The sequence below is a fragment of the Marmota marmota genome, unplaced genomic scaffold, assembly GCF_001458135.2.
Source record: "Marmota marmota marmota unplaced genomic scaffold, marMar, whole genome shotgun sequence".
In the NCBI taxonomy this organism is placed as follows: domain Eukaryota; kingdom Metazoa; phylum Chordata; class Mammalia; order Rodentia; family Sciuridae; genus Marmota; species Marmota marmota.
The window spans coordinates 2,730,946-2,744,683 of NW_026000327.1; the positions used below are offsets into that span (position 1 = coordinate 2,730,946).

Here is a 13,738-nt window from a genome sequence, read left to right on the forward strand (position 1 = left end):
TTCAACAGCTCCTAAACCCACTTCACATAGTGTCCATTGATCGTCAATTTCCCGTGTCCCGACTTGAAATTCATTATTCTCTCTCCCAACTGGAGATAGGCTGAAAAGGATGAACTCTTTAGACCTTGAAAGCGAACTGGGCCATGTTTCAAACTAACCAGCACGCCAGACTTGCCTGTCTTCCCCGAGGCTTGGGAGGCCGAGGCAGGAGGATCTCAAGTTGGAGGCCAGCCTCCGCAATTTAGCAAGACCCTTTGCAACTTAGTGAGACCCTGTCTCAAAAATTAAAAAAATAAATAAATGAATGAATAGATTTTTAAAAAGGGGCTGAGGATGTGGCCCAGTGGTTAAGCACCCGTGAGTGACCCTGTGACCACCAGGACAGCCGGAGACCCTGACCTCAAACAGTTCAAGATGCCCAGTGCAGAGGGTATTTTGAGGTTGCCCAGTAGCCCCCCGGGCTGGCTGGACGCTTTGCTGGGTGGCTTGCTGTGTGCCTGGTCTGTGCCCACCTGTCTGCCACCCCGGGCTGGGGCTCTCTCTGTCACAGCTGGTTTGCACTGGGATTAAGCTGCTCTTTGCGTGAGGTTGTAGCAGGGTGGCTGTGTCTCTCTAGTGATGGAGGCAACTGCGCGCATCTATTGGCTGGGGCGTTTGTAAATTTCATTCAGCCTGGTCCAATGGCTGGAGGAGAGGGCTGCAGACAGCGGGACCTCTCGGCTCAGTCTCTCTTTCTCTCACAGAGCCGCTTCTCTTGCCCATCTCTGGCTCTCAGCACAGAGTCTGGATTCAGCCCCGGCTCTCCGCCCGCCTGCTGCCTGGACTCGGATGCTTTCTTCTCCCTGGCCACGGAGGAGGACGATGGACCACCCAAGCGACTGAATCTCCTCCCAGGGTGCTGCCCGTGGCCCTCGCATTCCTTTGGATGAGCAGGTGGAGCAGCTGCCCTGGCTGCCTACCGCCTCCTGAATCAGACGCCTTGCTCCCTGGAAAAATCTGGATGTGCAAGGAGAACCCTTATCAGCCAATGCAGCTCCCTGAGCCCCAGGTAGGTGCCTTTCTAAGATGTCTCTCTCGGTGGTCATGAGCCTTTCTCTCTCTGTGTCGGGATTGGTATTGGAACATTTCAACTTGGAAGGTGGTGGTGGTGGTGGTGTGGGGAGGCTCTCTGCGGACATCTCGGCGTCCTTTAACTGGGCATTTTTATTTGTTTCCTTCCCTTTCCTGGATTGGGAGGAGAATTGGGACTGGAGTGTGTCCCCCTCTGTCGCTCCATTCCTTAGGTGTGGGTGGGTGTGTGTGGACATGTATGAACAGCTTCTCATGGGAAGGCTGCAGGCAGGCAGCATCTCCATAGAAATATTGGCTTTTATGGGGGACTGGACAGAAAAAAAAAAGAAAATGTGTATATATTTTTTTTTTTGGACCACGATTGTTGGGATGCATTTTGCTGCCATCAGCTCTTGGAAGGGCTCTGGTTGCTGGGGGGGGGGTGTGTTGTGTGATGTGTTTACAAAGTAGCAAAAGCCTGACATACAAATAAACACACGCGTGTGGCGGAGAGGAGGGGGAAGTGTGCGTGTGCGTGTGTGTGTGTGTGTGTGTGTGTGTGTCTGCAGCACAGAAGCGAGGACCGGAGCCCAGCGCCAGTTCTCTGCAAGCCAGGAGTGGAGGAGAAGGCTGAGGCTTCTCTTGCAAACTGTGAGCCACCACGGATCGGGCCTTTCTCTTTCTCTTTCTTGAAGAAAACTATCAGCTACCACCGCCTGGGGTGCTTTTGGCGCGGGGTTCGGGGATGGGGGGTGGTTAACTAGACAGAAGCAGGAAAATCAGGCTTGGCTGGGTTTGCATGAAGCCATCTCTCCCCCCCTCCCTCTCTCCTCTCCTCTGCTGGCCTCGGTTAAGATGACGGCTGGTGTGGTGCACGGAGTAACGCACGTGATTGATCCGGACCTGGCTGGGCAGCCATCCCGGGGCGCGCTGGAGACCCCGGCTGGAGAGCCCAGGGTGGCTCAGCGCTGTTTTTTTTTTTTTTTTTGCAAAACCGGGGAGCAAACCTTGCCGTGGGTGTGGGTGCGCGCGCGCCGGGGGTGGCGGGGAGAAGCAAGTCATGGGAGGGTGTCGAGGGGATTGGGGGCAGGTGGCTGGTGGGGTGGCTTCTTTGCGAGCCCTGGAATCTGGCCTGGATCCCCCTCCCCTTTTTTCTTCTTTNGGCGAGGGCTGCCTGGGGAGGGGGCTCGAGAACTTGGCAGGTGCTGCTCTTGCCGCCAGACTCCACAAGGTGGTGGTGTGGACTCTGCTTTGGACGATTTGATGTGACAGTCTTCTTCTTATTTTTGTGCATTCGGTCAGTTGTGCGGAAAGGGTCGTCGGGGTGTCCATCCTGGGCTTTGGACAGGGTCCCCCTGCTCACCGTGTTCCGAGGCCGGGAAGGAGGTGCCCCCGGGTTGTCCAACCGCGGGCAGGTCGCGCACGATCAGCCATTACTGTGATTTTTCTTTCTTTTTTTTTGGGGGGGGGGACTGCAAAGAGACAAGAGACAAAAAAAGGAAAAGAAAAAAGTTTAGAGAGACCTCGTTACCCTCAGGAAGCACAATGAGCCATTTGGGTGGGCGTCCTGCGGGGGAAAGGGAGAGGGACTTGCAGACCCCCCTGGGACACACTGCGCGCACGCACACAGCCCAGCTCCTGGGCCTTGCAGAGAGAGAGAGAGAGAGCCGCATGGTCTGAATGGAGACGGGATCGCGTTTTCCTGGAGATTGGCACAGCCAGCTGCGACCATCAGATGGCGAACAGATCTGCATTTTCGTGGGGGCAGATTTGGCCAGTGGAGAATTAGTTCATGCCTTGAATTGGCTGCGGGGAAGACGCTAACAGTAATCCTCTAAATCCCGAGCGTAGATTTTCCCGGGTGCATGGAATAGAACCGGGGGTGGCGTGTGGGGCTGTGGGGGTGCTCACGTACAGGGTTGCATGAATGCTTTATTTAAAAAAAAAAGAAAATAGAAGATTTTTTTTTCTTGCTCCTGCAATTCAGGACCTAAGAATTTCCCAGGGGCTTCTGCAAATACGCATCTACTCAGTGTTCTGTCACTCAAAAGAAATGCAGGCTGTGTGTGTGTGTGTGTAAGTAACAGTCTCTTCTCCAACATGCAAGAATATAATCAGGGCCAATTGTAGCAAGTGGAAAATTACTTCATCAGTTTTAAATCACTGGATTAAAATCAGAGCTTGGATTTTTTTTTTTTTTTTTTGGAAGCTAGAAATGATTTTTTTTTTTTTTTTTGAATATGGGTTGAAAGATAATTGCATTTCGGTCATAATGGCTGGGCTCAGATGCTATCTGGAAGGTGCTTGGATAGATGATTCTTGGGTGGAGAAATCGTGGCTCTCCTTTGTATTTTTCATAGAATATTGTTGCATATGCCCCGTTGGCCCTGAAGCCAGGACACCTGCTCCTTCCTCCCCAGACCTGTCATCAGGGCAGAGATTTGTGATAACTCTGGGATTGCTACCTCAGGGAGAGGTGGCAGATTTCTTGGTGTTTTTAGAAAAGTGAAAGCAAATCGACTTGAGTGTGTTTGCAAGCTCCTAGTTTTTGATCTGAGATGTGGGCAGAGGATGATCAGCATGTGTTTTTTTTTTTTTTTCTCTTTATTTCTCAGTTTAGGTTTTACTCATTTTTTTTTCTTTTTTCTTTGTAGTAATCTGCAGAAAACTCATTGGTGACCCGTGCACAATGACGGGAGGGCCTTGTGGATTGGCACACAGCCGTGCCCTTAAGAACTCCTTACAATCTTGTGCTTTTATCCCTGGACCCCGAGGAGAAAGGTTCTCAGGAAAACAAACATGCAGAGGACCTCAGTTTCACATCCTTCTCTTTTAATTGGTCCTCTCCATTGGAAACCCTTCTTGGATGGTTGGGGACATAAATATGCACTCATCCAACTTGTTGACTGAATTTATTGTTTTCTAATGACAAGACTCTTACACTGAAGGCAACTTATCCAGATAGAAAAAAAAAATCTTTCTGCCCAACACAAGGAGAGTTCATTTCAGTATATGAAACTCAAGTGTCAATTAGGCATATAGATCTGTCTGTCTGTCTGTCTATTTATTAGGACATTTTAGTATACAAGCCACAGGGTCTTCTTTCTGAAACACATTTTCCTTTTGACAATATGTATATATCGTCATACCAAGTGGGAAAAACAACCTTCAGTGTAGTTTGAATCTGTTTCCTTTCTTTTTTGGTATTTTTGCAACTGACAGTTTTGAAGAAATACTTAGATCCATGGATAGGAAGGGTTTCCTTTTGCAGAGGGTCACATTGAATAAATTAAATGACTCTCTAAAGGACCAAACAGCTCTGCTAAAATCAACCCACCAGTGGATGGGGCTGTCTTTTCTGAGTTGAGGCATTCTGTGGTGAGCTCACCTGTTGGGGTGTGTGGGCCGCACACCTGGGCTGGGCAGAGGCACACCTGTCCATGGGTGTTGATTGGCCCAATGCTTCTAGGCTGGACCTCCTTGCATCTGAGCAGATATTAGGCTACTCTTCCTCCCAGAAATAGTGTATGAAGGGGAGAAAATGAGACTCAGCAACATTTAAAAAATATCTATCTATTGATCCATCGATCTATAGATCAATGTGTGTATAGGTCTAAATTTCTATGTATGGATCTATCTATGAATCCATGCATCTATCTACAGCTCCAGGTATCTATATATCTTACCTGTAGATCTCTATATAGTTCTATACCTATATATTTGTCTATAGATCTATCTGCTATCTATTTATACATTGATCTCTATAGATCTATTATCTATTTATAGATCTGTCTATAGATCTATCTACTACTTATCTAGGTAGGGATCTATCTATCTATCTATCTATCTATCTATTTATCTATAGATCTACTACTATCTATTTATAGATCAATCTATCTACAGATCTATCTACTATCTAGGTATGGATCTACCTATCTATGTATCTATACATCTATCTACTATCTATTTAAAGATTAATCTCTATAGACCTATCTACTATCCATCTAGGTAGGGATCTGTCTGTCTATGTGCTTATAGATCGATCTGTGGTTTTCTTTAATTTATTCCTGATGGTTCTATAATTTCAGCAGGTGAAACTGTACAGTGCATCTCTGGGATCTCCCTGGGTGGAGGATTCCAATTCAAGGACTCCAGTGTGTCTTTTGGGGGTTTTGCTAATGAAATGGTTCCAATGCTCTTTAAAAATGGGGAGCAATGACCCAGAATGTTCTCTGGGTTGCTTTATTTAAAATGCATTTTTTTTTAAATAGTGACTTGGCACCATATCTGAGCACCATTTTTGGGGATGTGTGGCTACAGGACCCCTGGACCCCGCTGCTCTCTGGCCTCTGTTTGGTGCTTGCTGTCCGGGTGCGGGGGAGGGGCGCACATTTGCAACACAGAGCTCCATTCTGGGGCCTGAAATCGGAGCCCGTCATTTTGAGACTGCAAAGTTGCCTCCCCTTGATGGGTTTTTGGAACGTGTACAGCAGGGATCAGAATTCAGGGATCCATGATTGGCACCGGTAGGAACAGTCACGCTGACTCCAAGTTCCGCTCTGCAAAGTGCAGACAGGGCCCTCTGTGTATTGCGATGCTGGCCCGAGGAAATGGGTCCTTGTCTAACATTTCAACACCGTCAACACTTGGTCCCCCGGGTTCCAAGGTGCATATCACATTTCTTGATGTTCCCACTGCGGGGTGTGTGCTAATGTCAGATTTTTGCTCCTTAAACAGGGCAGAACTCGGAATGCAGCAGCCAACTCAGAAAAACAGACTTTATTTATCTACTTATTTATTTATTTTTTTTGCACAAATAAGACGTGTCACTGAGCATTGCTTTCCTAAATAAGTCAGCTCTGCACACGCGACATCAACGCGTGTGCTCAGGTTGGCATGACATACGTGCGGGTTGATCTACACACCTGTGTGCATCTGTGGAAGAGTTAGAAGGTATTTCTTGCATGAAATATTTTTTTTCCACCATTGCATCACATCAGGTAAACTCTGAGTGTGTATCAGAAGGGAAAAAAAAGGGATATTTCATTAATCATTTTTTCATCTTTATCCACCAAAAGTGTGATACTCAGAGATGTCTCTCCTAGGTTGTGTATGATTGACAGGTGTGGTCCTCATTTAGCAGATTTAGCAGTGAGAGCTCCATTCACTAATTATGAGCCCTAAACAGAGTGCGAGGGCTTAGGGACGTGTATGCATATATAACGCTGCCTCTCCTTTGAGCATTCTCTTTGAATATATTTTTTAGATTTTTTTAGAATTTTTTTAGATGTTGCTGGACCTTTATTTCATTCATTTATTTGTATGCGGTGCTGAGAATCGAACCCGGTGCCTCCCACGTGCCAGGCAAGTGCTGTACCCCTGAGTCACCACACCAGCCCCTTGTCTTTGACCTGGAATCCTGTTTTCTTGGGTGCTAAAACCCGAGCACAGGGACCGCATCAGCTCAGGGAACCCCGTGTCCCCGACAGTGAACCCAGAGGAGTTTGAAGGCTCCCAAGTTGAGAAGCTTACAACAGACCCCTGATGTCCTTGGGTCCCCTCTTCCTGCAGATGGGCTTTGCATTCGGATTCAGCCTGGGCTCCTGGCACCCCCCCTGGGTGCATGCAAAAGCCCCCCCCCCGCCCCGTAGCAGCACCTGAAGCTGTCTTGTCACAGGCTGTCCCTGTCACACTGTGTGCATGGTCCTGAGAATCTGATGCCACGTTCCCATGTGACAGAGGCTTGGGTTTCTGAAACCTCAACGTGCTGGTCTGTGGGAAGGGGTGACTCAGGTCAGGGCCACGGAGGGAGACCTAAGGGCGGTTTCTGGCATCACCAGATCTTATCTGCAAAGTCCAGAGAGTCCATCACAGAAACTGGTTGAATACAGAGTGTCCGGAAACCGAGGCACACGGTGCACGGAATTTAAACCTCAACCTGTGAGATGCATGCTATGCTCATATAAAACCACCCCTAAATACTTTTCCATTAGTATATTTTTATACAAAATACAAAATCAGCGAAGAAAACCCCATTTATACTGTGCATGCATGTTACATATTTATCCCTATAACTATGGACACACGATTTACAAACTTGATGGCAGCGTTTATTATCAATCGACTTATTTTTGCAGGATTGAAGGCAGAACTTTGCCTTTTTTCATAAGTAGCTGTGCATCCAAATTGTTTGCAAAGCCTCCATATCATAGTCTAGTTTATATATATTTGGATATTTAAATGTACATTTCCTTTAGAAACACGACTATATGTAAATGTCCAGCACATGCAGTAAGACTTAAATACCGTCACACACATGCATTGTATTTAATTATAGTGCATTATGTCAAATAGAACTTATCTAGACATAAAATGTCTTATGCAAGCATCATATCCTGGATAATCGCCTATAAATATAAAACAGTAGGATTCATATCACTATTATCGTGTGTACATATTCATAATATAGAAAAACAACAAATTTGGAATAAATGTGTAATCAAATAGGTATACATATAGTATGCAGATGTATAGAGTTAGAAAATTTATATAAGGAAGAAATAAAATCTGAGTATATATAATATGCAGATTGATACAATTAGAGGGATTTATATAAGTATGTAGTGAAATCTGAGTATACATAATATGTGGATGCAATTAGAGAAATGTATATAAATATGCAATAAAATATGCCCATAGGATATATCTATGTGTGTATATATATATATATATATATATATATATATATCGCTCTATATACATATATTATATATATCTATATTTATATATATCTATATTTATATATATCTATATTTATATATAATATATAGATATATATTTATAGATATTTATAACATATAGATATATAATTTATATATAATATATATTATATATATATAGATATATAATTTATATATAATATATATTATATATATATATATATATTTTAATATTTATTTTTTAGTTGTAGTTGAGCACAATATCTTTATTTCATTTATTTATTTTTATGTGGTGCTGAGGATTGAACCCAGGGCCTCGCACCTGCCAGGCGAGCGCTCTACCGCCAAGCCACAACCCAGCCCCCTGATATGTGCATATAATATTCACATAATATATAGATGGTGCCAAGACGGAGACTGTCATGCACTTTGCTAAAGGACCTGTGTATGGGCGGTGCGTGGTGTTCCTCAGTAGTGACCTGCAATGGTCCACAGGAGATTCACTCCAGGAAGCTGAAGGCTGTGATTGGTGGTGGTGGTCAGCACCCTAGGGCCCTTCCTAAGGTCCTTGGTGGACAGTGAACCCATTAGAACGGGCCATGTCGGTGGGACTTTGTATCAGATTCTGTGTCTTTCTTGCCTGGATGGACGGATGGATGGATGGATGGATGGACCCCTTTGTTGCTACAACTCAAGTTTAAGGAGCCCCCAGAGATTAGGAAGGACTGACCAGGAAGGAGTGGGCACAGCAAGCTTTTAGTGGCCCTGGTGTGCAGGGGATGCTGGTCCTGATAAGCCTCCCTGGCCCTCTGCTGGACAGAGTCTGCTGGCTGAGTCCATTCTGGGGCCTTGCTCAAGATGGAAATTCAATATGGCGGACGTAGGGATGCAGCTGCCTGGCTCTGGCAAGGAGGAGTCCAGTGGAGGAGGTCCATTTGCCCAGTATGGAAACAGCTTCCTACTCTTGCATTTGTGGCTTTTTTTCTGAGCATCGTTTCCAACCCAGTGACAGCCCAGGGAGCAGACTCCAGCGCTGCCCGTATAGGAGTGACCGGGTCCGTCCCTGTGCTTTTGAAAATCCCGCTGCTTAAAGTTGGTGAGATGGAACATCTCCCAGGACAAATTTCTTCATGGTGATTCCGTAAAAGAAATTTGAAGACACATGGTAGTGTTTGGTGGAAAGGGCTCCCCCATCAGGAGTTTGTTTTTAAAGGGTCCCCAGTGTCACATCATCTTGGAAAGCGTCCTATGACATCGTCCTGACTTGAATGTCACTCTGAAAAGAGATGCTCTTGGGACGGGAGGTGACCTGTGATAATGGCTTTAGCAGATACGTTCGTGTTAAAATGAATTTTCTGTAATTCATTCATTCCCCATTCGTTGTAGACCAAGCAGTAAGGTTTTGAAGGAGACTAAACTACTTATGTTTGGTCCATTTTTAACCCTGTACCAGTGCCATTGGGTCACTTCTTTGTATCAGAAAAAGAAAGAGAAACAAACAAAAAATTTAAATCAGAATACTGTGTCTTAGAGCAAATACGTTTTGTCAGGATTTATCTTCCATTGAGCATGTGAAGGGGGATATGGGTTTCATCTCTTGGGCGCCATATTGAATATTGCGCCATATTGAATATTCAGGAAGATGGCGGCTCCTTTTCCAGTTCCTAAATCTTTTTTTAAATAGTTGGAGGTGGAGGTCACATTAGCTCACGTAGCAGGGGTTATGCTCATCATTTTCAGAGAGTAATGACGTACGGTTGGATTTTAACCTCTTTAGCAATACTGGCTGCTGGGTTTGGTAAGCCAAGATGGTGTAGCTTGTCATGGTCCCCAGGGAGAGAGGAATGGCGCTACCTGGCCTCCTGAATCAGAGAGGCGTAGACCAGAATTACACATATATACATTCGTAATATCGTATATATGCAAAAATGCAAATACACACATTTGCATTTTAATTGGTTTATCAGGGCATTATATTGTACTTATTAGTGGGATTCCTTAGACCTTATGGGTACATGCACATAAATCCATCAATCTCTGTTCCCAGTAAATTTCCTTCTCTTTTCCTGGTCGGCTTGTTCTAACGGATTGACCTCCCGTCTATCACTAATATTTCTGTTTTACCTGACGTGCACTATGTATGCGTGTAGTTCTTGAGGGTTTGGAGGGACCAGATGGAACCCAGTCGGTGGGGACCGAGGATGGAACTTCTCGCCAACTTCACCAGAAAAGAAAAACCCGGGGAGAAGATGGAGCACTTGCCCAGAATAAGAAAACGGAACAGATTTTTGGGAGAAAATAGTTAAATGTGCGGAGAGACAAGGAGCCTTTTAAAATAAAGGCTCAAATGTAAAACGAAGCAGAGGGAAACTCAATCTGTTGTAGCCCAAGCACAGATTTTCGAAAAAAAAAAATAACTCAAGAAGCCAGGTACGAAGGGCAGATCCAAGTGCCCCCCCTCCTGAGCGGAAGGGAGAGTTGGTGTGTGTGATGGTGTGGATGCGAGGTGTCCGCAGAACTCAGGTGAGAGACGATGCAGGGGGACAGAGGTGAGATGCATAGATTATGAGGTGTAGCCAAATCAGTGGATTAATCCACTTGGATGGACTCACTGGGTGGTGACTGCAGCAGGTGGGGTGTGGCTGGAGGAGGGGGTCACTGGGCTGTGCCTTTGGGGTCTCTGTCCTGTCCCTGGTGAGCAGAGCTCTCTCTGCTCCCTGGTGCCCTGTCCTGAGCTGCTCTCCTCCTCCAGGCCCTGCCGCCATCTTGTTCTGCTCCCCTTGGGCCAGAGCCATGGAGTCGGCCACCAGGGACTAGACCTCGTCTCCTTTACTTTGTTCTTGTTTGGTCCTTTGGTCACAGTGAACAAGAATGTTGTCTAAACCAATCTCCTAGAAGATTCGAGTGGAATAGAGGGTAGGGAGTAGGGAGGGATGGAGAGGAGGTAGTAAATTTGTCCAGAACTGTGGTTGAATAGAAAGGAGAACTTCCAAAGTTCTACACAGCACAGTAGGGTGACTATGGTTATTAACTGTTAGTATTTTTTTTTAACATAGTCAGAAGTCAGGGTTTTGAATGTTTGTAGCCCAGATCATAATGGTCTGAGGTCCTGGGAATTCCCATGATCCTCATCTGATCACCGTAGTGTGTACATGCACTGCCATGGCCCACTGTACCCCATATATGTGGACACTTACCACATGTCAATTAAAAAAATATTGTTGGGGGTTTAAGCTGGTCAAAGACCAGTTAGAAAGAAATTGTGTATTTCTATGAATGTTCACCGTGTATCTTTTTAAAGATTTTTTTCAGGACACTAGAGTGTATTTCGACCTATTATATATACATGGAGTGTAACCTCCAAGTTTTGTGGTTGGACCCAATGTGGACTTTCACTGGTTGTGTGTGTTCCTATAGGAGTATACGAAAGCGATGTCCAGTTCATTCCACTGTCTATCCCATTCCCATTCCCCTCCCTTCCCTCTCTGTCTAATCCAATGGACTTCTTTCTTTCCTTCTTCCCCCATTTGTGAATTAGCATCTGCATATCAGAGAACATATTCAGCCTGTGGCTTTTTTTGAGATCGGCATATTTTGCTTAGCATGAGAGTCTCTAGCTCCGTCCATTTACCAGCCAATGCCATCATTTCATTCTTCTTTATGCCTGAGTAATATTCCATTGTGTAGACATACCACAGTTTCTTTATCCATTCATCCACTGAAGGGCATCTAGGTTGGCTCCACAGTTTAGCTGTTGTGAATTGAGCTGCTATGAACATGGATGTGGCTGTGTCCCTGTAGTGTGCTGATTTCAAGTCCTTTGGGTGTCAACCCAGGAGTGGGATAGCTGGGTCACATGGTGGTTCCATTTCTAGTTTTCTGAGGGATCTCCATCCTGCCTTCCAGAGTGGCTGCCCCAATTTGCAGTCCCACCAGCAACGTGGGAGGGAGCCTTGTCCCCACGTCCTCACCTACACTCATCATTGCCTGTATTCTTGATGATTGCCATTGCGACTGGGGCGAGATAAAATCTTAGAGTCCTGTTGATTTTATTTGTCTAATTGCTGCAGATGTCGAACATTTTTTTCATATATTGATCAATTCTATGCCTTTTTCTGTGAATCATCTTTTTATCTCATTAGCCCATTTATTGATGGGGTTATTTGGAGTTTTTTTTTTTTTTTGCTGTTGAGTTTTTTGAGTTCTTGATATATCCTGGAGATTAATTCAGCATCTATCTCAACAGTTTATACACACGGGTGTGTGTCTGTGTCTCTGTGTGTGTGTGTGTGTGTACATGCACAACTCCATTTTCAATTGCAAAACTCCTTCCTGAAGTCTTCTTTTTTCCCATAGGATATTTATTGTTATATAAAAATAAAATCAAAGGTGCCCAACAGGAATCGAGCTATGATATTGTCCCTTCTTTCCAAAGGTGTGACATAAAAGTTCTACCAAACATTGTCCTCAACTGAAGCCGCACAGGTGACAATTAATGTGGAACAGCTTCTATTTTATTTTATTTCGTTTCACTTTTGTGGGAGAGTCTTTGTCAGGAGGAAGGACAGAACTGGAATTTCCGAGTGTCCAGGAACATATTAGCAAATGCACCCCAACCCAACTGCCACCCTCAAAAATGGATTTAAACACAAAGGGTTTTTTGCAAACCTGCAGACACACTTCAGGTGCTATAAGAAAAGGCTCGGCTTCATAAGGATGAACAACTAAAAACTGAGGTGCTTGGATCTATTAGAGGATAACCACAGACATTTGAAGGCTGCATCGTGTGCATTAGCCCTAGTATTCAGGTATACAAACGGCTCACCTGTGTGGAGCCTCTGACTCCCTGGGAGGGTGTATCCAGGGTTTTCTTTTTATATTGTGGATTGAACTCAGGGGCGCTCCACTCCTGAGCCCCCTCCTCAGTCCTATTTTGCATTTTATTTAGAGACAGGGTCTCCCTGAGTTGCTTATGGCCTCCCTTTGGCTGAGGCTGGCTTTGAACTCGCGATCCTCCTGCCTCAGCCTCCCTGAGAGTCCGGGAATGCGTCACGGTGCCCAGCTCCATCAAGAACCTTCCGGTTCTTTTGCTAAATCTTTCCACGGTACGCAGTTAACTTTTCTCATGGAAAGGAAAAAAATGAAACGCGAAGAAAGTTGCAATAGCACATCTAAAAGGATTTCTGTTCAGGCTGAGGCTGAGATGTCCATTTCCATATCGTCCCCTGAGCTCTGTGGGCGGGAGAGACCCGGAGACCTCTGCTACTTAAGGGGGTCCAGACGTGTCCAGGTCTAGGGTCTGTTCGTAGTCTAGTGATTGCAGGTTGGTCAGTGCGGGCAGGAAAGGATGGTTCCGGAAACCAGGCTGTACTTCAGCGTGTGGGTGTGGTCACCACTTCTGGTCTCCATGTCATGGGCGAGGACCAGACAGCCTCCATTTTTCCCCGAGACTCCATCTCCTGTAGGAAATGCTTCTTGGAAAGTCCCGTCTGTGCACCCCCTAATGGTCACCTAGCTCACTCAACATCCTTGGTGACACAAATAATGATTCTGAAACAATGTCCAATTGTTCTCTTTGCTTTCCATTTTTCCCGGGCAGTGCACCATGTCGGAGACTGATTGTCTGCACGTTAGTAACCATTCTTTAATTTTGATCCACTTCCCTTTTGCTGGCTTACTACTATGCCAATCTGGACAGTCCCCTGGGAAATCCCAACTCACCCATTGCATTATCTCGTTACCTGCCCAGGCCAGCTTCTGCACCTGCCTCTTAGCAGCTACGTCAACCTGGGTGTGGGTTTTTGCCTTGAAATATCCTAAAATGCTCAGGCTTGGGGCTGTTCCTTGCAGAGACAGTTGGGGGTCCTGCAGGGAGCTGTGGTCAGCTGACCAGCTAAACAAAGCCTCTTCCATTTGGAGAAAACTGGGACTTGGTGTGTTTCCTGAGCACCTGCCCCGCAACGTACTCA

General features: G+C 45.6%; 1 protein-coding gene across 1 annotated transcript in view; it reads left to right on the forward strand.

Moving 5' to 3' along the window:
• Window positions 1-703: 703 nt before the first annotated feature.
• Window positions 704-13,738, forward strand: part of Nlgn4x (neuroligin 4 X-linked) — a 187,762-nt gene continuing 174,727 nt past the window's right edge. The window contains exon 1 of the mRNA XM_048797403.1: window positions 704-1,048. The gene's annotated coding sequence lies outside the window, so the exon portion shown is untranslated. The remainder of the gene's footprint in view (window positions 1,049-13,738) is intronic.